This window comes from Heptranchias perlo, chromosome 35, assembly GCF_035084215.1.
Source record: "Heptranchias perlo isolate sHepPer1 chromosome 35, sHepPer1.hap1, whole genome shotgun sequence".
Lineage (NCBI taxonomy): Eukaryota > Metazoa > Chordata > Chondrichthyes > Hexanchiformes > Hexanchidae > Heptranchias > Heptranchias perlo.
Genome location: NC_090359.1, coordinates 17882206 through 17907240, shown reverse-complemented (window position 1 = coordinate 17907240; position 25035 = coordinate 17882206). Strand labels below are relative to the sequence as shown.

The 25035-nt window shown below is 43.6% G+C and overlaps 11 non-coding genes across 11 annotated transcripts; 5 read left to right on the top strand and 6 right to left on the bottom strand.

Moving 5' to 3' along the window:
* Positions 1 to 12296: 12296 nt before the first annotated feature.
* On the bottom strand, positions 12297 to 12368 carry trnan-guu (transfer RNA asparagine (anticodon GUU)). Its single transcript has one exon. It is a non-coding gene; the product is annotated as a tRNA-Asn (tRNA).
* A 972-nt stretch (positions 12369 to 13340) lies between these two features.
* Positions 13341 to 13412, top strand: trnad-guc (transfer RNA aspartic acid (anticodon GUC)). Its single transcript has one exon. It is a non-coding gene; the product is annotated as a tRNA-Asp (tRNA).
* Positions 13413 to 14413: 1001 nt separating this feature from the next.
* Positions 14414 to 14485, bottom strand: trnad-guc (transfer RNA aspartic acid (anticodon GUC)). The gene has a single exon. It is a non-coding gene; the product is annotated as a tRNA-Asp (tRNA).
* A 972-nt stretch (positions 14486 to 15457) lies between these two features.
* trnad-guc (transfer RNA aspartic acid (anticodon GUC)) lies at positions 15458 to 15529 on the top strand. Its single transcript has one exon. It is a non-coding gene; the product is annotated as a tRNA-Asp (tRNA).
* Positions 15530 to 16519: 990 nt separating this feature from the next.
* trnad-guc (transfer RNA aspartic acid (anticodon GUC)) lies at positions 16520 to 16591 on the bottom strand. The gene has a single exon. It is a non-coding gene; the product is annotated as a tRNA-Asp (tRNA).
* Positions 16592 to 17563: 972 nt separating this feature from the next.
* trnad-guc (transfer RNA aspartic acid (anticodon GUC)) lies at positions 17564 to 17635 on the top strand. The gene has a single exon. It is a non-coding gene; the product is annotated as a tRNA-Asp (tRNA).
* Positions 17636 to 18636: 1001 nt separating this feature from the next.
* On the bottom strand, positions 18637 to 18708 carry trnad-guc (transfer RNA aspartic acid (anticodon GUC)). Its single transcript has one exon. It is a non-coding gene; the product is annotated as a tRNA-Asp (tRNA).
* A 964-nt stretch (positions 18709 to 19672) lies between these two features.
* On the top strand, positions 19673 to 19744 carry trnad-guc (transfer RNA aspartic acid (anticodon GUC)). Its single transcript has one exon. It is a non-coding gene; the product is annotated as a tRNA-Asp (tRNA).
* A 1001-nt stretch (positions 19745 to 20745) lies between these two features.
* trnad-guc (transfer RNA aspartic acid (anticodon GUC)) lies at positions 20746 to 20817 on the bottom strand. The gene has a single exon. It is a non-coding gene; the product is annotated as a tRNA-Asp (tRNA).
* A 972-nt stretch (positions 20818 to 21789) lies between these two features.
* trnad-guc (transfer RNA aspartic acid (anticodon GUC)) lies at positions 21790 to 21861 on the top strand. Its single transcript has one exon. It is a non-coding gene; the product is annotated as a tRNA-Asp (tRNA).
* A 1001-nt stretch (positions 21862 to 22862) lies between these two features.
* trnad-guc (transfer RNA aspartic acid (anticodon GUC)) lies at positions 22863 to 22934 on the bottom strand. The gene has a single exon. It is a non-coding gene; the product is annotated as a tRNA-Asp (tRNA).
* Between the last annotated feature and the right edge of the window lie 2101 nt (positions 22935 to 25035).

Sequence of the window (25035 nt, the reverse complement as noted above, 5' to 3'; positions counted from 1 at the left end):
AACCTGACATTATGTTTTCGGATGATATCGCAAGAGGCAGCATGTGGATGAGAAATAGGTGGGGGTCAAGGATAGATCCTTCGGGAACTCCAGAGGTAATGGTGCAGGAACGGGAAGAGAAGCCATTCCATTTGATTCCCTGGCTCCGATTGGAGAGATAGGAATGGAACCAGACGAGCTCAGTTCCATCCAGCTGGAAGACGGAGGAGAGACACTGGAGGAGGATGGTGTGGTCAACCATGTCAAAGGCTGCAGACAGGTCGAGAAGGATGAGGAGGGATAGTTCACCACGGTCACGGTCACAGAGGATGTAAATTGTGACTTTGATAAGGGCCGTTTCAGTATTGTGGCAGGGGCGGAAAACTGATTGGAGGGATTCAAACATGCAATTGCGGTTGAAATGGGCACGGGTTTGGGAGGCGACAACACGTTCAAGGACTTTGGAGAGGAAAGGGAGGTTGGAGATGGGCATTATCGACCTGGATCTGTACTTTCATGGAATATATATTTGAAACGCGAGGTCTCTCTGTTCATTCACAGGGTCTGTGCCGTTCTATTGAGTGAGCACTTCCAGTCCTGGTTTTTCCTCCTAAAATATATTATCTCATAATTTCCACATTAAATTAAATTTATCAACTGTCTGCACCTTCTATTAACTTGTCTATCGTAGAATTACATAGAATTTACAGCACAGAAACGGTCCATTGTGCCTAAATGTTCCATGACTGTGTTCATGCTCCACATTCCCACCCTTCTTCACCGCACCCTATCAACATATCCTCTATTCCTTTCTCCCTCATGTGTTTGTCGAGCTTTCCCTAAATGCATCTATGCTAGTATCCTCAACTATTCCTTGTGGTACCGAGTTCCACATTTTAAGAACATAAGAAATAGGAACAGGAGGAGGCCATGCGGCCCCTCGAGCCTGCTCCACCATTCACTCAGATCATGGCTGATCTTCGATCTCAACTCCACTTTCCCGCCCGATCCACATGTCCCTTGATTCCCTTAGAGTCCAAAAATCTATCGATCTCAGACTTGAATACACTCAATATCCACAGCCCTCTGGGATAGAGAATTCCAAAGATTCACAACCCTCTGAATGAAGAAAGTCGTCCTCACCTCAGTCTTAATGGTTGACCCTTTACCCTGAGACTAAGACCCCTAGTTGTGGATTCCACAGCCGGGGGAAACAGCCTCTCAGCATCTACCCTGTCGATCCGTCTCGGAATTTTTCATGTTTCAATGAGATCACCTCTCATTCTTCTGAACTCCAGCGAGTATAGGCCCATTCTACGCAATCTCCACTCATAGGACAACCCTCTCATCCCAGGAATTAATCTAGTGAACCTTCATTGCACCGCAACTAAGGCATGTATGTCCTTTCTTAGATAAGGAAACCAAAGCTGCACACAATGCCCCAGGTGTGGTCTCACCAAAGCCCTGTATAATTGCAACAAGACTTCCTTACTCTTGTACTCCAACCCCCTTGCAATAAAGACCAACATACCATTTGCCTTCCTAATTGCTTGCTGTACCTGCATGTTAACTTCGTGTATTTCATGTACAAGACAGCAAAATGAACATCAACATGGAAACATGGAAAATTTATGGCACAGATGGAAGCCATTCAGGCCATCATGTCTCTACAGGTCGTAAAAGAGCCACCCCGCCTAATCCCACTTTCCAGCACTTGTTCCGTAGCCCTTTAGGTTATGGCAATTCAAGTGCATATCCAAGTACTTTTTAAATGTGACGATGGTTTCTGCCTCTACCACCCTTTCAGGAAGTGAGTTCCAGAACCCCACCACCCTCTGGGTGAATTTTGTTTTCCTCAGCTCATCTCTAATCCTCCGACCAATCCCCTGCTAAATGGGCCCTCTGCTCAGGGAAATAGGTCCTTCCTGTCCATTCTATCCAGGCCCCTCATAATTTTATACACCTCAATTAAACCACACCTCAGGCTCCTCTGTTCCAAAGAAAACAACCCCAGCCTGTCCAATCTTACCTCACAGCTAAAATTTTCCAGTCCTGACAAAATCCTCATAAATCTCCTTTGTACCCTCTCAAGTGCAATCACATCTTTGCTGTAATGTGGTGACCACAACTGTGCACAGCACTCAAGCTGTGGCCTAACTAGTGTTTTATACAGTTCTAGCATATCTTCCCTGCTCTAATATTCTATGCCTCGGCCAGTAAAGGAAAGTATCCCGTATGACTCCTTAACCAACTTATCTACCTGTCCTGCTACCTTCAGGGATCAGTGGACACGCACTCCAAGGTCTCGCTCTCCCTCCACACCTCTCAGTATTCTCCCATTTATTGTGTATTCCCTTGCCTTGTTTGACCTCCCCAAATGCATTACCTCACACGTTTCTGGATTGAATTCCATTTGCCACTTGTCTGCCCACCTGACCAGTCCACTGATATCTTTCTGCATTCTACTGCTTTCGTCCTCACTATTAACCACACGGCCAATGTTTGTATCATCTGCCAACTTCTTAATCATGCCCGCTACATTTAAGTCTAAATCATTAATATATACCACAAAAAGCAAGGGACCGAGTACTGAACCCCGTGAACCCCAATGGAAACAGCCTTCCAGTCACAATCCGTCAACCATGACCCTTTGCTTCCTGCCACTCAGCGAATTTTGAATCCAATTTGCCACTTTCCCCTGGATCCCATGGGCTTTTATTTTTTTGACCAGTCTGCCATGTGGGACCTTGTCAAAAGCCTTGCTAAAATTCATGTATACTACATCAAACGCATGGCCCTCACCAACCCTCCTTGTCACCTCCACAAAAAATTCAATCAAGTCAGTCAGACAAAACCTTCGCTTAACAAATCCATGTTGACTGTCCTTGATTGTCCGTGATCGTATAGTGGTTAGTACTCTGCGTTGTGGCCGCAGCAACCTCGGTTCGAATCCGAGTCACAGCATAGTTTTTGTCTTCTGCCTCTCTTGCTCATCGAACGCAGTCATATATCAATCTTTAATACATGAAATGAAACCAAATATTCCATCAAATCCCAGCACTCTCACATGCCTGTACTTCATGTGCCGCAGTTCAAACCCGCCTCTTCTCCCAGCTTTTTCTTCCTTCCACAGTCAATGGGCCGCCTTTACTTTCCTCCTTCCATTTCATGAACATTGCCGACTCTAACATTCACTTTCACGATCTGATGCCTTTAAGTTTGTTCTGCTCCGACCGCTGTTTCCATTGGGCACATGTCCCATTCGCACCAATGTTCATTTGTGCCTTGAAATCAGTCGACACATTTCGATCTGCGTGACCGCTCGACAGACAAACACGACGAAAGCAGGGCTGGTCTCTGGAAAGACAGCCGCCCGAATGTTCACGAAATTCACTTGGGTGATCTTATGATCCAGGGGATGGTAAGTGAAGAACTGGTTTTTGTTTTGATGGTTGTTGGCTCTTTTCTCTAAACAGTTGAGTTGCGTGAGCGACGGGCAGCGCTGCAGAGCTGCGAATGGCGGTTGAAAGGTGCACATTTGGCAAGTTGGGGCGGTGCAGTAAGATCGGAAGTGTTCCGCCTTGATCTTAATAGTTCTGTTGAAGCGTGAGATTGAAGCGAGTCGAGGATAAATGTAAAGAGCGCCTGTGGGGAAAAAGGAGCGATTACAGGCCATGAGCAGAAGGTCTTTCAAATTCTCGTGGCGCAGGACGCTGTGTGTGGAAACGGCAGATTTTAAAGCGCGTGTGTCGGAAAGTAAAGTGCGATCTTGTGTGTGAGAAGAGCACAAGAAAGTTGTTCTTGAAGCTGCGACCTTGAGGCAAGTTGCAGGTTGTCAGGAAAACTGCGATAGTGAAAGCACAAAATTAAACCCTGAAACTGCTGGCAACACTCAACAGGTCAGGTAGTATCTGTGGAGAGAAACTCGCTTTCCCAGGGCCTCGTTGTGCATTGATTAATATTAAACACCTGCACAAGATGGACGTGTTGCACCTCAACAAGGCTGGGAGCAATTTCCAGGCAGGGAAGTTCCTCTTGACTGAACAGAGAGCAATGCCGGCCGTTTTTGGGCGTCAGCTATTTTCAATCTGTATTAACGACTTAGATGAAGGGACCGAGTGCAATGTGTCCAAGTTTGCTGACGATACAAAGATAGACAGGAAAGTAAGCTGTGAGGAGGACACAAAATGTCTGCAAAGGGATATAGACAGGTTAAGTGAGTGGGCAAGAAGGTGGCAGATGGAGTATAATGTGTGGAAATGTGAGGTTATTCACTTTGATGGGAAGAATAAAAGAACAGAATATGTTTTAAATGGTGAGAAATCATTAAACGTTGGTGAAATTAAAAAGGAAAATAGGAAAGCAAAGAGAGGGCATGAAAAAATAGGCCTCTTGCGCATCCACGATTTTCATCGCTCCACCATTGGCGGCCGTGCCTTCAACCGACTGGGCCCAAAGCTCTGGATTTCCCTCCCTGAACCTCCCCGCCTCTCGACCTCTCTCTCCTCCCTTAAGACACTTAAAACCTACCTCACCTGTCCCAATATCTCCTTATGTGGCTCCGTGTCACATTTTGTTTGATAATCGCTCCTGTGAAGCGACTTGGGACGTTTTACTCCGTTAAAGGCGCGATATAAATGCAAGTTGTTTTTGCTGTTGGGGTGGAGAAAGGGTTTTCTTTCTTTTTATGACTCTTTTCTATCTCTCTATTTCTTTCCTTTCTCGGACTCTGTTTTCCGGGTCTGTTTACTGACACACATTCCAATCTGTGTCACTCGGTGTCTAACAATGTGAGGCAATGTGTTTTATTCCCGCTGTGTTATCTCTCTGGCGGTTTGCTGATAAATGTTTAACTCGCGGCCTGTTCCCGTTAATGGTCACAAGCAGTAACAGACAGACAGAGCGTGTCTGACCGCCCTGAGATGTGGAAAGGGCATCAGTTTAGGACAAATGCATCAAATCAAATGTTCATCGAGCACCGAGAGAGACAAAAACCAGAGAGAAAGGCAGAAGGAAATTGAGAAAAAAAGCTAAATACAGACATCCTTGATGTCACTCTATTCCATCCCCAACCGTTCAGTGTCGGGTAAAAATGTCAGTGCAAATAAATGTTCGAGAATCGGCCCAAAGAAGAAGAAACAAAATAACAGAAAACTGCTGAAACCCGGGATCGAACCAGGAACCTTTACATTTTCTGTTGAACGCTCGCCCAATTCAGCTGTTTCAGCCCCACTGTGAACTGCACTTTGAGACTTCCTCTTGGAATAAAATATAACCCCGGGTGGAATTGCCCCTCCCGCTCATTCCTCACTTCGGGAGAATGAGACCGACCATCAAGGAGAGATTTTCTGATCCTGTCGGTGAATCTCATTTATATTAAACATTCCTTGAACTCTCTGCCGGGGGGATTCAGAGCTGGGGTTCGCCATGAACCAGCTTCCCCTCAATTCCCAGCTTTATCAGTGAATCGACCAATGAACGCTCGAGAGAGCTCAGGTTATATTAATAATAAAAACAGAAAATGCGGGAAACACTCAGCAGGTCAGGCAGCATCTGTGGAGAGAGAAACATCCTTTCAGGCCGATGACATTTCATCAGAACTCTCTCCACAGATGCTGCCTGACCTGCTGAGTATTTCCAGCATTTTCTGTTTTTACTTCAGATTTCCATCATCTGCAGTATTTTTCTTTTGTTTTACAGCTTGTATTAATGTTCTGCTGATGATATCTTAATATTATCTTATTTTTGGCCACTTTAATTAAGTTCACGGACAAATTCTTCCATCATCCCTTCTCCCACATCACTTCTCTCTCTCATTCATTCTTTTCTCCTTTCAATCCAGAAGAGGGCGGGAATCAGAGCTCACCCCCCGAACCCTCCGCACACAGACCCCCGTCTATCACTCCTTCTGATCCAAGAGACAATTCAATATATTACACTCTGTATAAACACTGAAAGCTGACACACCAGGGGAGATCGCACGGTGTTGCACACGGAGTGAAATAAACTGAAGTGTTTATAAAAAGTTACAGATCACAACACGTGTCTCTGTCTCTCTCCGCCATCCCGGCCTGTGCTCTGTTATTCGTTCTCACCCAATGTGTTACTGGTAATTTTGTGGAAGTGCATGACGGGATACTTGACCATATTAACTCTTTATTAACTCACATGATAGGATTAGCCACAAACACAAAGTAAGCACAATTGTGTAATTGCGTTTGAGCCTTGGTATGTTGATAATTAGGCCTAGCACAGCTAGGCCTTCCTTGAGAGAAGGACAGAATATAATAATAATAGAGTTGATGAATGGCCATGAAGCCTTGAGACTGGCTCCAGACTTACTGATAACAAGGAACAGGAATGCAGAGAGAAAGTAAATAGCTGACATCTGCTCAGGCCTACGTGATGTCTATGGATGTTCGGCGGCTGGCTCACTACTTGATTGACCAACTACCTGAGCCAATAAAGAATGTACGTGTACGCCCATATTCTGTAACAGGTGGGCGTTGCCTCATGAATTGTATAAACATGAACTGATTCATTGACTCGGCGAAGTTGCACCCTCAACCATTGTTTGAGGTGCACATCCACTTGTATACAAGTTGGGGTTCAATAAAGTTTCTCCTTGTACTACTTGTTTGGGTGTTAATGCATTTGTATAGTGTTAAGTTTCGACAGTTTTCATCAACATCTTTGAATGTGGCAGCACAAGTTGGTGAAACCGTTAAAACAGCATCCGGTTCCTTGGCTTAATAATAGAGAAATAGAGTACAAAAGCAAGGAAGTTATGTTAAACGTTTATAAATCATTGTTCAGGCCTCATCTGAAGTAATGTGTCCAATTCTGGGCACTATAACTTATTAAGGATGTCAAGGTCTTGGAGAGGATGGAGAGGAGATTTACCAGAATTATACCAGGGATGGGGTTTAGTTGTGTGGAGAGACTCGAGAACCTAGGATTGTTCTGCTTCGAGCAATGAAGGTTAAGGGTAGAAGTAATCCACGTGTTCAAAATTAAGAGGGGTTTTGATCGAGTGAATAAGGAGAAACTTCACCCACTGGCGGGAGGGTCGGCAACCAACGGACGCAGATTTAAGATAATTGGCAAAAGAACTAGAGGGAAATAAGCAGGTTTTTTTACACAGCAAATTGTAATGATCTGGAACGCACTGCCTTAATGGATGGTGGAGCTCGATTCAATCGTAACTTTAAAAGGAGAATTGGATAAATACTTGAGTATCTCCCCACAGATACTACCTGACCTGCTGAGTGTTGCCAGCAGTTTCTGGTTTTATTTTTGAGCTTTCACTGGAGCAGTTTTCCTGACAACCTGCAACTTGCCTCAAGGGCGCAGCTTCAAGCACAACTTTCTTGTGCTCTTCTCACACACAAGATCGCACTTTACTTTCCTACACACGCGCTTTAAAATCTGCCGTTTGCGCACACAGCGTCCTGCGCCACGAGAATTTGAAAGACCTTCCGCTCATGGCCTGTAATCGCTCCTTTTTCCCCACAGGCGCTCTTTACATTTATCCTATACTCGATTCAATCGCACGTTTCAACAGAACTATTAAGATCAAGGCGGAACACTTCCGATCTTACTGCACCGCCCCAACTTGCCAAATGTGAACCTTTCAACCGCCATTCGCTGCTCTGTCGCGCTGCCCGTCACTCACGCACATCAACTGCTGAGAGAAAAGAGCCAACAAGCATCAAAACAAAAACCAGTTCTTCAGTTACCATCCCCTGGATCACAAGATTCCCCAAGTAAATTTCGTGAACAATCGGGCGGCTGTCTTTCCAGAGACCAACCCTGCTTTCGTCGTGTTTGTCTGTCGAGCGGTCACGCAGATCGAAATGTATCGACTGGTTTCAAGGCACAAATGAACATTGGTGTGAATGGGACATGTGCCCAATAGAAACAGCGGTCGGAGCAGAACAAACTTAAAGGAGTGAGATCGTGAAAGTGAATGTTAGAGTCGGCAATGCAGCAGGAAAGTGTCCATGAAATGGAAGGAGGAAAGTAAAGGCGGCCTATTGACTGTGGAAGGAAGAAAAAGCTGGGAGAAGAGGCGGGTTTGAACTGTGGAACATCAAGTACAGGCATGTGAGAGAGGTGGGATTTGACGGAATTGAAAGGTTTCACCAAAACATTTTTCTTTCATGTTCTGAAGATTGATTTCTTGCTGCATCCTCTCAGCACATGTGGGAAAGGAAAAAATCGGTAAATGAAACTCTGTGGAGACTCGGATTCGCTCCGATGTTACTGCGACCACAACGCAGAGTGTTAACCACAAAACGATCACGACGCAGCACATGAGGTGTGGCAGTTGTGCCCCAACAACATTAATGGCACGCATGACACTGCTGAGAAAAGAAAGATTTTGGTGATGAGGCTAAAATGTTCAACAGCTCAGATTATGGCAGCGCAGAGACTGGAGCCTAAATCCAGCGCCTTGGACCGCTCGGCCACGCTACCGCTTCACAAGAGTGTTGTCCAGAATCTCGGAACTGGTGATTGAAAAGCGGCTTTCCGACTCTGACCTTTGAGTCCAAGATTTTTGCCTTGAAAGAATCAAATAAAAGGGCTTTCTTTGCACTGTTCTTGCGACCAGGTGGCTGAGTGGTTGAGGTGATGGACTGCTAATCCATTGAGCTTTGCCAGCATGGTTTTGTATCCCAGCCGCGCCATTACTGCCTTTTTTAATCGTTCATGGGATGTGGGCGTCGCTGGCGAGGCCACCATTTATTGCCCATCCCTAATTGCCCTTGAGAAGGTGGTGGTGAGCCGCCTTCTTCAACCGTTGCAGTCCATGTGGTGAAGGTTCTCCCACAGTGCTGTTAGGTAGGGAGTTCCAGGATTTTGACCCAGCGACGATGAAGGAACGGTGATATATTTCCAAGTCGGGATGGTGTGTGACTTGGAGGGGAACGTGCAGGTGGTGTTGTTCCCATGTGCCTGCTGCCCTTGTCCTTCTAGATGTTGGAGGTCGTGGGTTTGGGAGGTGCTGTCGAAGAAGCCTTGGCGAGTTGCTGCAGTGCATTCTGTGGATGGTACACACTGCAGCCACAGTGCGCCGGTGGTGAAGGGAGTGAATGTTTAGGGTGGTGGATGGGGTGCCGAACAAGTGGGCTACTTTGTCCTGGATGGTGTCGAGCTTCTTGAGTGTTGTTGGAGCTGCACTCATCCAGGCAAGTGGAGAGTATTCCATCACACTCCTGACTTGTGCCTTGTAGATGGTGGAAAGGCTTTGGGGAGTCCGGAGGTGGGTCACTCACCACAGAATACCCAGCTTCTGGCCTACTCGTGTAGCCACAGTATTTATATGGCTGGTCCAGTTAAGTTTCTGGTCAATGGTGACACCCAGGATGTTGATGATGGGGAATTCGGCGATGGTAGTGCCGTTGAATGTCAAGGGGAGGTGGTCAGACTCTCTCTTGTTGGAGATTGTCATTGCCTGGCAATTATCTGGCATGAATGTTACTTGCCACTTATGAGCCCAAGCCTGGATATTGTCCAGGTCTTGCTGCATGTGGGCACGGACTGCTTCTTATCTGTGGGGTTGCGAATGGAACTGAACACTGCGCAATCATCAGCAAACATCCCCATTTCTGACCTTATGATGGGGGAAAGGTCATTGATGAAGCAGCTGAAGATGGTTGGGCCAAAGACACTGCCCTGAGGAACTCCTGCAGCAATGTCCTGGGGCTGAGATGATTGGCCTCCAACAACCACTACCATCTTCTTTTGTGCTCCTTCTGACTCCAGCCACTGGAGAGTTTTCCACTGAAGCGGCAGCTGAACGGATGGTCTCAATCTTTGTGACAAAATAGTCCAGGAGCTCCTCGCAAATTTTGTGGTGAGGGTGGAGGAGGCAGGGGGTGCAAGAAGTCGGTTTGTGGTCGAGAAGAGATACTGGGGGTATCTTTGGATTCCTGGATAATCCTGGAATAATGAGCAGTTTTCTGTCTCTCTCTGTTTCGGGCTGGTGAATTAGCCCGGGTCTGTTCACAGGGCGATTCTGCGTTTTATTTCTTCCTCATTATTGTGGTTCTGATATCGAGGTGAGGATTTTAAAATCTGCTCGGAGATCAGTGAAATTAAATCGTAGAAAGTGAAAAAGTCCGAGTCAGTTTTTCACTGTATTTTCTTCATTCGATGTTGCTGATAAATGAAAGTGAAGCTTCTAAAGGCAGACCTTCCCGTCGGGGAATTGACCCCAGTCTCCAGGGTGATGGACACTGATACTCACCACGATAGTAACGAGGAACTGGTGCCGGAAGGGGATGTACGTTCAGCACAGATGCTTCACGTTTCTGTAAATCTGTTTGAGCTATTCTTTTGGTGACAGTTTGTTGAACTTTCCACGGACCACTGTTGAAAGAAGAATTACCGACCACTTTTCCATCTCATGTTGGATCATGATGTGGGGAGTGCGGGAGAGAGTGAGACAGAGAAAGACCGACTCAAGAAAACAAAGAAAATATGAGGCACATACACAGACAGATAGACACAGACACGCATACACATGGAGTGACTCAGAAATATGGAGAGACAGAACATGGAAAATTTGGCTGATTTTTGTTCTATTTCTGTCGTAGATTTCGTGAAATCTCACAGATCAATGAAAATGAGCATAAAACTCGAGGTGTTCAATGCCGTGGAATTTTAATTCACTTCAGAATTATTAATTCTACAAGAAACTTGTTGAATTTTGAAAAGCAGAGATGAACACGTTGATAAATGACGGGATCTGAAGTCTGTCAGATTTGAACCTGCGCGAGGGAAATGAATGAAATTTTAATCTGTCACCTGAACCACGAGTAAGTCAAAATCACAATTGCTCTGCATCCAGTCCTCAAATAGTCTCCGTACATTAATATTCTGAAAGTGACAATCACCTGTTTTTTTTCTCTGTAGTTTTTTTTTAGGAAGAAGCTCGGCGAAGACATAAAATTAAAAGTTGGCGTCTGATAAATGCTTCCTCCCCGTCGGGGAATTAAACCCCGGACTGAGGCGGGGCAACTCACCACGAGAAGAGAGAAAGAAAGAACGAAAGAAAGACAGAGTCAGTTTTCGTTGTCCAACAAAGAGATAGAAATGTAAAAGGTTCTTTCAAGAGTGGCCCGTGGAAAATGAAACAAACTGTCATCAAATAAATAGTTAAAAGAAATGCACTGATACATGAAGCATGTCTAACACCATCTGGGATGAGTGCACGGTGGGTGCAGCAGTTCCTCGTTGGTATAGTGGTGAATATCCCCGCCTGTCACGCGGGAGACCGAGGTTCAATTTCCCGACGGGGGGATAAAACTTCCGCCGCTTTTCGAAGCTTTTCTCTCACTCATTTCCAATATTGGATGCGGAATGGACAGTGTCAAACTGATTCGGAGTGTCCCACTTTCCCCAATTGAATTTCACTGATATTCCAGCGGTTTTAAAATCTGCTCTCAGCTTCACTCTTCACCTCGATGTTCGACTGGTTTCTGTGATGGTGGGGATTTCGGGAGGAGGCCGAGATGGATCATCCACTCGGCACTTCTGGCTGAAGACGGTTTCTAAAACTTTGCACTCACGTGCTGGGCTTTACCATCATTGAGGATGGGGATGTTCATAGAGCCTCTTCCCGTTAGTTGTTTAATTATCCACCATCATTCACAAATGGGTGTGGCAGGACTGCAGAGCTTTGATCTGATCCGTTGTTTGTGGGATCGCTAAGCTCTCTCAACAGCATGCTGCTTCCACTGTTTGTCAAGTAGTCCTGTGTTACTTTCAGGTTATTGGTGTGTTTATGTAGCTAGGAATGTGTGTGTTTGTGTATGTGTGAATATGACTATGTCTGTCTCACTTGTTATATGCGTTTCTGAGTGTCTCTCTCTTTCTTTCTATCTGTCACTTTTTCCCTGCTCCCCAAATAATTTTTCTCTGGACCTTGACTAATAAAGAGATAGAAAGTAAGTCTTCTTTCAACAGTGGCATGTGGAAAGTTAAACAAATTGTCATCAAAGAAGTCGTTAAAATAGATTCACTGAAACGTGCATCCTTTTCATTGCTGTATGTAAGATCTTTCATGTCTGCGCCTGTTCCGAGACCTGTCTCTCTCTGTTTCGGGCTGGTGACAGCGCGATTCTGCGTTTTATTTCTTGCCCATCATTGTGGTTCTCACATCGAGCTGAAGCGTGAGGCAGAGAGCAGATATTTAAAATCGCTGTGAAATCAAATTGCAGAAGTGGGAAAGGCCGAGTCAGTTTTTCATTGTATTTTCAATATCCAATATTTCAGATAAATGAAAGTGAAGCTTCGAAAGCAGCAATAACCTCCTCGTCGGGGAATTGAACCCCGGTCTCCCGCGTAACAGGCGGGGATACTCACCACTATACTAACGAGGAATTGGTACAGACATTTACCGTATATTCACCAAAGATGCTTCACTTTTCAGTGAATCTGTTTGAACTGTTCATTTGATGACAGTTTGTTTCACTTTCCACGAACCACTGTTGAAACAAAAATTACCGACCACTTTTGCATCACATGTTGGATCATGATGTGGGTAACGCGGGAGAGAGTGAGACAGAAAGAGACAGATCTTCTCAGGAAAATATAGAAAATATGAGACACATACACAGACAGACAGACAGACACACAGAAACAGACACACATGCACATGGATTGACTCAGAAATACTGAGAGTCAGAATATGGATAATTTGGCTGATTTTTGTTCTATTTCTGTCGTAGATTTCGTGAAATCTTGCAGATCAATTAAAATGAGCATAAAACTCGAGGTACTCAATGCTGTGGAATTTTAATTCACTTAAGAATTATTAATTCTACAAGAAACTTGTTGAATTTTGAAACGCAGAGATGAAACAGGTTGATGAATGACGGGATCTGAAGTCTGTCAGATTTGAACTAATGAATGAAATTCTAACCTGTCACCTAAATCACCAGTTAGTAAAAATCACAATTGCTCTGCATCCAGTCCTCAAATAGTCTCCGTACAATAATATTCTGAAAGTGACAATCACCTGTTTTGTTGCTCTGCAGTTTTTGTTCAGGAAGAAGCTCGGCGAAGACATAAAATTAAAAGTTGGCGTCTGATAAATGCTTCCTCCCCGTCGGGGAATGAAACCCCGGACTAAGGCGGGGCAACTCACCACGATAAGAGAGAAAGAAAGAACGAAAGAAAGACAGAGTCAGTTGTCGTTGTCCAACAAAGAGATGGAAATGTAAAAGGTTCTTTGAAGAGTGGCCCGTGGAAAATGAAACAAACTATCATCAAATAAATAGTTAAAAGAAATGCACTGATACATGAAGCATGTCTAACGCCATCTGGGATGAGTGCACGGTCAATGTAGCAGCTCCTCGTTAGTATAGTGGTGAGTATCCCCGCCTGTCACGCGGGAGACCGGGGTTCAATTCCCCGACGAGGAGATTAAATTTTCGCCGCCTTCAAAAGCTTTTATTTCCAATATTGGATGCGGAATATACAGTGAAAAACTGACTCGGAGTTTCCCACTTTCCCCAATTTAATTTCACTGATTTTCCAGCGGTTTTAAAATCTGCTCTCAGCGTCACTCTTCACCTCGATGTTCGACTGGCTTCTGTGATGGTGGGGATTTCGGGAGGAGGCCGAGATGGATCATCCACTCGGCACTTCTGGCTGAAGACGGTTTCTAAAACTTTGCACTCACGTGCTGGGCTTTACCATCATTGAGGATGGGGATGTTCATAGAGCCTCTTCCCGTTCGTTGTTTAATTATCCACCATCATTCACAAATGGGTGTGGCAGGACTGCAGAGCTTTGATCTGATCCGTTGTTTGTGGGATCGCTAAGCTCTCTCAACAGCATGCTGCTTCCACTGTTTGTCAAGTAGTCCTGTGTTACTTTCAGGTTATTGGTGTGTTTATGTAGCTAGGAATGTGTGTGTTTGTGTATGTGTGAATATGACTATGTCTGTCTCACTTGTTATATGCGTTTCTGAGTGTTTCTCTCTTTCTTTCTATCTGTCACTTTTTCCCTGCTCCCCAAATAATTTTTCTCTGGACCTTGACTAATAAAGAGATAGAAAGTAAGTCTTCTTTCAACAGTGGCATGTGGAAAGTTAAACAAATTGTCATCAAAGAAGTCGTTAAAATAGATTCACTGAAACGTGCATCCTTTTCATTGCTGTATGTAAGATCTTTCATGTCTGCGCCTGTTCCGAGACCTGTCTCTCTCTGTTTCGGGCTGGTGACAGCGCGATTCTGCGTTTTATTTCTTGCCCATCATTGTGGTTCTCACATCGAGCTGAAGCGTGAGGCAGAGAGCAGATATTTAAAATCGCTGTGAAATCAAATTGCAGAAGTGGGAAAGGCCGAGTCAGTTTTTCATTGTATTTTCAACATCCAATATTTCAGATAAATGAAAGTGAAGCTTCGAAAGCAGCAATAACCTCCTCGTCGGGGAATTGAACCCCGGTCTCCCGCGTGACAGGCGGGGATACTCACCACTATACTAACGAGGAATTGGTACAGACATTTACCGTATATTCACCAAAGATGCTTCACTTTTCAGTGAATCTGTTTGAACTGTTCATTTGATGACAGTTTGTTTCACTTTCCACGAACCACTGTTGAAAGAAAAATTACCGACCACTTTTGCATCACATGTTGGATCATGATGTGGGTAACGCGGGAGAGAGTGAGACAGAAAGAGACAGATCTTCTCAGGAAAATATAGAAAATATGAGGCACATACACAGACAGACAGACAGACACACAGAAACAGACACACATGCACATGGATTGACTCAGAAATACTGAGAGTCAGAATATGGATAATTTGGCTGATTTTTGTTCTATTTCTGTCGTAGATTTCGTGAAATCTTGCAGATCAATTAAAATGAGCATAAAACTCGAGGTACTCAATGCTGTGGAATTTTAATTCACTTAAGAATTATTAATTCTACAAGAAACTTGTTGAATTTTGAAACGCAGAGATGAAACAGGTTGATGAATGACGGGATCTGAAGTCTGTCAGATTTGAACCAATGAATGAATTTCTAATCTGTCACCTTAATCACCAGTTAGTAAAAATCACAATTGCTCTGCATCCAGTCCTCAAATAGTCTCCGTACAATAATATTCTGAAAGTGACAATCACCTGTTTTTTTTCACTGCAGTTTTTGTTCAGGAAGAAGCTCGGCGAAGACATAAAATTAAAAGTTGGCGTCTGATAAATGCTTCCTCCCCGTCGGGGAATTAAATTCCGGACGAAGGCGGGGCAACTCACCACGATAAGAGAGAAAGAAAGAACGAAAGAAAGACAGAGTCAGTTGTCGTTGTCTAACAAAGAGAAGGAAATGTAAAAGGTTCTTTCAAGAGTGGCCCGTGGAAAATGAAACAAACTATCATCAAATAAATAGTGAAAAGAAATGCACTGATACATGATGCATGTCGAACGCCATCTGGGATGAGTGCACGGTCACTGTAGCAGCTCCTCGTTAGTATAGTGGTGAGTATCCCCGCCTGTCACGCGGGAGACCGGGGTTCAATTCCCCGACGAGGAGATTAACTTTTCGCCGCCTTCAAAAGCTTTTATTTCCAATATTGGATGCGGAATATACAGTGAAAAACTGACTCGGAGTTTCCCACTTTCCCCAATTTAATTTCACTGATATTCCAGCGGTTTTAAAATCTGCTCTCAGCGTCACTCTTCACCTCGATGTTCGACTGGCTTCTGTGATGGTGGGGATTTCGGGAGGAGGCCGAGATGGATCATCCACTCGGCACTTCTGGCTGAAGACGGTTTCTAAAACTTTGCACTCACGTGCTGGGCTTTACCATCATTGAGGATGGGGATGTTCATAGAGCCTCTTCCCGTTAGTTGTTTAATTATCCACCATCATTCACAAATGGGTGTGGCAGGACTGCAGAGCTTTGATCTGATCCGATGTTTGTGGGATCGCTTAGCTCTATCAACAGCATGCTGCTTCCACTGTTTGTCAAGTAGTCCTGTGTTACTTTCAGGTTATTGGTGTGTTTATGTAGCTAGGAATGTGTATGTGTGAATATGACTATGTCTGTCTCACTTGTTATATGCGTTTCTGAGTGTCTCTCTCTTTCTTTCTATCTGTCACTTTTTCCCTGCTCCCCAAATAATTTTCTCTGGACCTTGACTAATAAGGAGATAGAAAGTAAGTCTTCTTTCAACAGTGGCATGTGGAAAGTTAAACAAATTGTCATCAAAGAAGTCGTTAAAATAGATTCACTGAAACGTGCATCCTTTTCATTGCTGTATGTAAGATCTTTCATGTCTGCGCCTGTTCCGAGACCTGTCTCTCTCTGTTTCGGGCTGGTGACAGCGCGATTCTGCGTTTTATTTCTTGCCCATCATTGTGGTTCTCACATCGAGCTGAAGCGTGAGGCAGAGAGCAGATATTTAAAATCGCTGTGAAAACAAATTGCAGAAGTGGGAAAGGCCGAGTCAGTTTTTCATTGTATTTTCAACATCCAATATTTCAGATAAATGAAAGTGAAGCTTCGAAAGCAGCAATAACATCCTCGTCGGGGAATTGAACCCCGGTCTCCCGCGTGACAGGCGGGGATACTCACCACTATACTAACGAGGAATTGGTACAGACATTTACCGTATATTCACCAAAGATGCTTCACTTTTCAGTGAATCTGTTTGAACTGTTCATTTGATGACAGTTTGTTTCACTTTCCACGAACCACTGTTGAAAGAAAAATTACCGACCACTTTTGCATCACATGTTGGATCATGATGTGGGTAACGCGGGAGAGAGTGAGACAGAAAGAGACAGATCTTCTCAGGAAAATATAGAAAATATGAGGCACATACACAGACAGACAGACAGACACACAGAAACAGACACACATGCACATGGATTGACTCAGAAATACTGAGAGTCAGAATATGGATAATTTGGCTGATTTTTGTTCTATTTCTGTCGTAGATTTCGTGAAATCTTGCAGATCAATTAAAATGAGCATAAAACTCGAGGTACTCAATGCTGTGGAATTTTAATTCACTTAAGAATTATTAATTCTACAAGAAACTTGTTGAATTTTGAAACGCAGAGATGAAACAGGTTGATGAATGACGGGATCTGAAGTCTGTCAGATTTGAACTAATGAATGAATTTCTAATCTGTCACCTAAATCACCAGTTAGTAAAAATCACAATTGCTCTGCATCCAGTCCTCAAATAGTCTCCGTACAATAATATTCTGAAAGTGACAATCACCTGTTTTGTTGCTCTGCAGTTTTTGTTCAGGAAGAAGCTCGGCGAAGACATAAAATTAAAAGTTGGCGTCTGATAAATGCTTCCTCCCCGTCGGGGAATGAAACCCCGGACTAAGGCGGGGCAACTCACCACGATAAGAGAGAAAGAAAGAACGAAAGAAAGACAGAGTCAGTTGTCGTTGTCTAACAAAGAGAAGGAAATGTAAAAGGTTCTTTCAAGAGTGGCCCGTGGAAAATGAAACAAACTATCATCAAATAAATAGTTAAAAGAAATGCACTGATACATGAAGCATGTCTAACGCCATCTGGGATGAGTGCACGGTCAATGTAGCAGCTCCTCGTTAGTATAGTGGTGAGTATCCCCGCCTGTCACGCGGGAGACCGGGGTTCAATTCCCCGACGAGGAGATTAAATTTTCGCCGCCTTCAAAAGCTTTTATCTCCAATATTGGATGCGGAATATACAGTGAAAAACTGACTCGGAGTTTCCCACTTTCCCCAATTTAATTTCACTGATTTTCCAGCGGTTTTAAAATCTGCTCTCAGCGTCACTCTTCACCTCGATGTTCGACTGGCTTCTGTGATGGTGGGGATTTCGGGAGGAGGCCGAGATGGATCATCCACTCGGCACTTCTGGCTGAAGACGGTTTCTAAAACTTTGCACTCACGTGCTGGGCTTTACCATCATTGAGGATGGGGATGTTCATAGAGCCTCTTCCCGTTAGTTGTTTAATTATCCACCATCATTCACAAATGGGTGTGGCAGGACTGCAGAGCTTTGATCTGATCCGTTGTTTGTGGGATCGCTAAGCTCTCTCAACAGCATGCTGCTTCCACTGTTTGTCAAGTAGTCCTGTGTTACTTTCAGGTTATTGGTGTGTTTATGTAGCTAGGAATGTGTGTGTTTGTGTATGTGTGAATATGACTATGTCTGTCTCACTTGTTATATGCGTTTCTGAGTGTCTCTCTCTTTCTTTCTATCTGTCACTTTTTCCCTGCTCCCCAAATAATTTTTCTCTGGACCTTGACTAATAAAGAGATAGAAAGTAAGTCTTCTTTCAACAGTGGCATGTGGAAAGTTAAACAAATTGTCATCAAAGAAGTCGTTAAAATAGATTCACTGAAACGTGCATCCTTTTCATTGCTGTATGTAAGATCTTTCATGTCTGCGCCTGTTCCGAGACCTGTCTCTCTCTGTTTCGGGCTGGTGACAGCGCGATTCTGCGTTTTATTTCTTGCCCATCATTGTGGTTCTCACATCGAGCTGAAGCGTGAGGCAGAGAGCAGATATTTAAAATCGCTGTGAAATCAAATTGCAGAAGTGGGAAAGGCCGAGTCAGTTTTTCATTGTATTTTCAACATCCAATATTTCAGATAAATGAAAGTGAAGCTTCGAAAGCAGCAATAACCTCCTCGTCGGGGAATTGAACCCCGGTCTCCCGCGTGACAGGCGGGGATACTCACCACTATACTAACGAGGAATTGGTACAGACATTTATCGTATATTCACCAAAGATGCTTCACTTTTCAGTGAATCTGTTTGAACTGTTCATTTGATGACAGTTTGTTTCACTTTCCACGAACCACTGTTGAAAGAAAAATTACCGACCACTTTTGCATCACATGTTGGATCATGATGTGGGTAACGCGGGAGAGAGTGAGACAGAAAGAGACAGATCTTCTCAGGAAAATATAGAAAATATGAGACACATACACAGACAGACACACAGAAACAGACACACATGCACATGGATTGACTCAGAAATACTGAGAGTCAGAATATGGATAATTTGGCTGATTTTTGTTCTATTTCTGTCGTAGATTTCGTGAAATCTTGCAGATCAATTAAAATGAGCATAAAACTCGAGGTACTCAATGCTGTGGAATTTTAATTCACTTAAGAATTATTAATTCTACAAGAAACTTGTTGAATTTTGAAACGCAGAGATGAAACAGGTTGATGAATGACGGGATCTGAAGTCTGTCAGATTTGAACTAATGAATGAATTTCTAATCTGTCACCTTAATCACCAGTGAGTAAAAATCAGAATTGCTCTGCATCCAGTCCTCAAATAGTCTCCGTACAATAATATTCTGAAAGTGACAATCACCTGTTTTGTTGCTCTGCAGTTTTTGTTCAGGAAGAAGCTCGGCGAAGACATAAAATTAAAAGTTGGCGTCTGATAAATGCTTCCTCCCCGTCGGGGAATGAAACCCCGGACTAAGGCGGGGCAACTCACCACGATAAGAGAGAAAGAAAGAACGAAAGAAAGACAGAGTCAGTTGTCGTTGTCTAACAAAGAGAAGGAAATGTAAAAGGTTCTTTCAAGAGTGGCCCGTGGAAAATGAAACAAACTATCATCAAATAAATAGTTAAAAGAAATGCACTGATACATGAAGCATGTCTAACGCCATCTGGGATGAGTGCACGGTCAATGTAGCAGCTCCTCGTTAGTATAGTGGTGAGTATCCCCGCCTGTCACGCGGGAGACCGGGGTTCAATTCCCCGACGAGGAGATTAAATTTTCGCCGCCTTCAAAAGCTTTTATCTCCAATATTGGATGCGGAATATACAGTGAAAAACTGACTCGGAGTTTCCCACTTTCCCCAATTTAATTTCACTGATTTTCCAGCGGTTTTAAAATCTGCTCTCAGCGTCACTCTTCACCTCGATGTTCGACTGGCTTCTGTGATGGTGGGGATTTCGGGAGGAGGCCGAGATGGATCATCCACTCGGCACTTCTGGCTGAAGACGGTTTCTAAAACTTTGCACTCACGTGCTGGGCTTTACCATCATTGAGGATGGGGATGTTCATAGAGCCTCTTCCCGTTCGTTGTTTAATTATCCACCATCATTCACAAATGGGTGTGGCAGGACTGCAGAGCTTTGATCTGATCCGTTGTTTGTGGGATCGCTAAGCTCTCTCAACAGCATGCTGCTTCCACTGTTTGTCAAGTAGTCCTGTGTTACTTTCAGGTTATTGGTGTGTTTATGTAGCTAGGAATGTGTGTGTTTGTGTATGTGTGAATATGACTATGTCTGTCTCACTTGTTATATGCGTTTCTGAGTGTCTCTCTCTTTCTTTCTATCTGTCACTTTTTCCCTGCTCCCCAAATAATTTTTCTCTGGACCTTGACTAATAAAGAGATAGAAAGTAAGTCTTCTTTCAACAGTGGCATGTGGAAAGTTAAACAAATTGTCATCAAAGAAGTCGTTAAAATAGATTCACTGAAACGTGCATCCTTTTCATTGCTGTATGTAAGATCTTTCATGTCTGCGCCTGTTCCGAGACCTGTCTCTCTCTGTTTCGGGCTGGTGACAGCGCGATTCTGCGTTTTATTTCTTGCCCATCATTGTGGTTCTCACATCGAGCTGAAGCGTGAGGCAGAGAGCAGATATTTAAAATCGCTGTGAAATCAAATTGCAGAAGTGGGAAAGGCCGAGTCAGTTTTTCATTGTATTTTCAACATCCAATATTTCAGATAAATGAAAGTGAAGCTTCGAAAGCAGCAATAACCTCCTCGTCGGGGAATTGAACCCCGGTCTCCCGCGTGACAGGCGGGGATACTCACCACTATACTAACGAGGAATTGGTACAGACATTTACCGTATATTCACCAAAGATGCTTCAATTTTCAGTGAATCTGTTTGAACTGTTCATTTGATGACAGTTTGTTTCACTTTCCACGAACCACTGTTGAAAGAAAAATTACCGACCACTTTTGCATCACATGTTGGATCATGATGTGGGTAACGCGGGAGAGAGTGAGACAGAAAGAGACAGATCTTCTCAGGAAAATATAGAAAATATGAGGCACATACACAGACAGACAGACAGACACACAGAAACAGACACACATGCACATGGATTGACTCAGAAATACTGAGAGTCAGAATATGGATAATTTGGCTGATTTTTGTTCTATTTCTGTCGTAGATTTCGTGAAATCTTGCAGATCAATTAAAATGAGCATAAAACTCGAGGTACTCAATGCTGTGGAATTTTAATTCACTTAAGAATTATTAATTCTACAAGAAACTTGTTGAATTTTGAAATGCAGAGATGAAACAGGTTGATGAATGACGGGATCTGAAGTCTGTCAGATTTGAACCAATGAATGAATTTCTAATCTGTCACCTTAATCACCAGTGAGTAAAAATCAGAATTGCTCTGCATCCAGTCCTCAAATAGTCTCCGTACAATAATATTCTGAAAGTGACAATCACCTGTTTTGTTGCTCTGCAGTTTTTGTTCAGGAAGAAGCTCGGCGAAGACATAAAATTAAAAGTTGGCGTCTGATAAATGCTTCCTCCCCGTCGGGGAATGAAACCCCGGACTAAGGCGGGGCAACTCACCACGATAAGAGAGAAAGAAAGAACGAAAGAAAGACAGAGTCAGTTGTCGTTGTCTAACAAAGAGAAGGAAATGTAAAAGGTTCTTTCAAGAGTGGCCCGTGGAAAATGAAACAAACTATCATCAAATAAATAGTTAAAAGAAATGCACTGATACATGAAGCATGTCTAACGCCATCTGGGATGAGTGCACGGTCAATGTAGCAGCTCCTCGTTAGTATAGTGGTGAGTATCCCCGCCTGTCACGCGGGAGACCGGGGTTCAATTCCCCGACGAGGAGATTAAATTTTCGCCGCCTTCAAAAGCTTTTATCTCCAATATTGGATGCGGAATATACAGTGAAAAACTGACTCGGAGTTTCCCACTTTCCCCAATTTAATTTCACTGATTTTCCAGCGGTTTTAAAATCTGCTCTCAGCGTCACTCTTCACCTCGATGTTCGACTGGCTTCTGTGATGGTGGGGATTTCGGGAGGAGGCCGAGATGGATCATCCACTCGGCACTTCTGGCTGAAGACGGTTTCTAAAACTTTGCACTCACGTGCTGGGCTTTACCATCATTGAGGATGGGGATGTTCATAGAGCCTCTTCCCGTTCGTTGTTTAATTATCCACCATCATTCACAAATGGGTGTGGCAGGACTGCAGAGCTTTGATCTGATCCGTTGTTTGTGGGATCGCTAAGCTCTCTCAACAGCATGCTGCTTCCACTGTTTGTCAAGTAGTCCTGTGTTACTTTCAGGTTATTGGTGTGTTTATGTAGCTAGGAATGTGTGTGTTTGTGTATGTGTGAATATGACTATGTCTGTCTCACTTGTTATATGCGTTTCTGAGTGTCTCTCTCTTTCTTTCTATCTGTCACTTTTTCCCTGCTCCCCAAATAATTTTTCTCTGGACCTTGACTAATAAAGAGATAGAAAGTAAGTCTTCTTTCAACAGTGGCATGTGGAAAGTTAAACAAATTGTCATCAAAGAAGTCGTTAAAATAGATTCACTGAAACGTGCATCCTTTTCATTGCTGTATGTAAGATCTTTCATGTCTGCGCCTGTTCCGAGACCTGTCTCTCTCTGTTTCGGGCTGGTGACAGCGCGATTCTGCGTTTTATTTCTTGCCCATCATTGTGGTTCTCACATCGAGCTGAAGCGTGAGGCAGAGAGCAGATATTTAAAATCGCTGTGAAATCAAATTGCAGAAGTGGGAAAGGCCGAGTCAGTTTTTCATTGTATTTTCAACATCCAATATTTCAGATAAATGAAAGTGAAGCTTCGAAAGCAGCAATAACCTCCTCGTCGGGGAATTGAACCCCGGTCTCCCGCGTGACAGGCGGGGATACTCACCACTATACTAACGAGGAATTGGTACAGACATTTACCGTATATTCACCAAAGATGCTTCAATTTTCAGTGAATCTGTTTGAACTGTTCATTTGATGACAGTTTGTTTCACTTTCCACGAACCACTGTTGAAAGAAAAATTACCGACCACTTTTGCATCACATGTTGGATCATGATGTGGGTAACGCGGGAGAGAGTGAGACAGAAAGAGACAGATCTTCTCAGGAAAATATAGAAAATATGAGGCACATACACAGACAGACAGACAGACACACAGAAACAGACACACATGCACATGGATTGACTCAGAAATACTGAGAGTCAGAATATGGATAATTTGGCTGATTTTTGTTCTATTTCTGTCGTAGATTTCGTGAAATCTTGCAGATCAATTAAAATGAGCATAAAACTCGAGGTACTCAATGCTGTGGAATTTTAATTCACTTAAGAATTATTAATTCTACAAGAAACTTGTTGAATTTTGAAATGCAGAGATGAAACAGGTTGATGAATGACGGGATCTGAAGTCTGTCAGATTTGAACCAATGAATGAATTTCTAATCTGTCACCTTAATCACCAGTGAGTAAAAATCACAATTGCTCTGCATCCAGTCCTCAAATAGTCTCCGTACAATAATATTCTGAAAGTGACAATCACCTGTTTTGTTGCTCTGCAGTTTTTGTTCAGGAAGAAGCTCGGCGAAGACATAAAATTAAAAGTTGGCGTCTGATAAATGCTTCCTCCCCGTCGGGGAATGAAACCCCGGACTAAGGCGGGGCAACTCACCACGATAAGAGAGAAAGAAAGAACGAAAGAAAGACAGAGTCAGTTGTCGTTGTCTAACAAAGAGAAGGAAATGTAAAAGGTTCTTTCAAGAGTGGCCCGTGGAAAATGAAACAAACTATCATCAAATAAATAGTTAAAAGAAATGCACTGATACATGAAGCATGTCTAACGCCATCTGGGATGAGTGCACGGTCAATGTAGCAGCTCCTCGTTAGTATAGTGGTGAGTATCCCCGCCTGTCACGCGAGAGACCGGGGTTCAATTCCCCGACGAGGAGATTAAATTTTCGCCGCCTTCAAAAGCTTTTATCTCCAATATTGGATGCGGAATATACAGTGAAAAACTGACTCGGAGTTTCCCACTTTCCCCAATTTAATTTCACTGATTTTCCAGCGGTTTTAAAATCTGCTCTCAGCGTCACTCTTCACCTCGATGTTCGACTGGCTTCTGTGATGGTGGGGATTTCGGGAGGAGGCCGAGATGGATCATCCACTCGGCACTTCTGGCTGAAGACGGTTTCTAAAACTTTGCACTCACGTGCTGGGCTTTACCATCATTGAGGATGGGGATGTTCATAGAGCCTCTTCCCGTTAGTTGTTTAATTATCCACCATCATTCACAAATGGGTGTGGCAGGACTGCAGAGCTTTGATCTGATCCGTTGTTTGTGGGATCGCTAAGCTCTCTCAACAGCATGCTGCTTCCACTGTTTGTCAAGTAGTCCTGTGTTACTTTCAGGTTATTGGTGTGTTTATGTAGCTAGGAATGTGTGTGTTTGTGTATGTGTGAATATGACTATGTCTGTCTCACTTGTTATATGCGTTTCTGAGTGTCTCTCTCTTTCTTTCTATCTGTCACTTTTTCCCTGCTCCCCAAATAATTTTTCTCTGGACCTTGACTAATAAAGAGATAGAAAGTAAGTCTTCTTTCAACAGTGGCATGTGGAAAGTTAAACAAATTGTCATCAAAGAAGTCGTTAAAATAGATTCACTGAAACGTGCATCCTTTTCATTGCTGTATGTAAGATCTTTCATGTCTGCGCCTGTTCCGAGACCTGTCTCTCTCTGTTTCGGGCTGGTGACAGCGCGATTCTGCGTTTTATTTCTTGCCCATCATTGTGGTTCTCACATCGAGCTGAAGCGTGAGGCAGAGAGCAGATATTTAAAATCGCTGTGAAATCAAATTGCAGAAGTGGGAAAGGCCGAGTCAGTTTTTCATTGTATTTTCAACATCCAATATTTCAGATAAATGAAAGTGAAGCTTCGAAAGCAGCAATAACCTCCTCGTCGGGGAATTGAACCCCGGTCTCCCGCATGACAGGCGGGGATACTCACC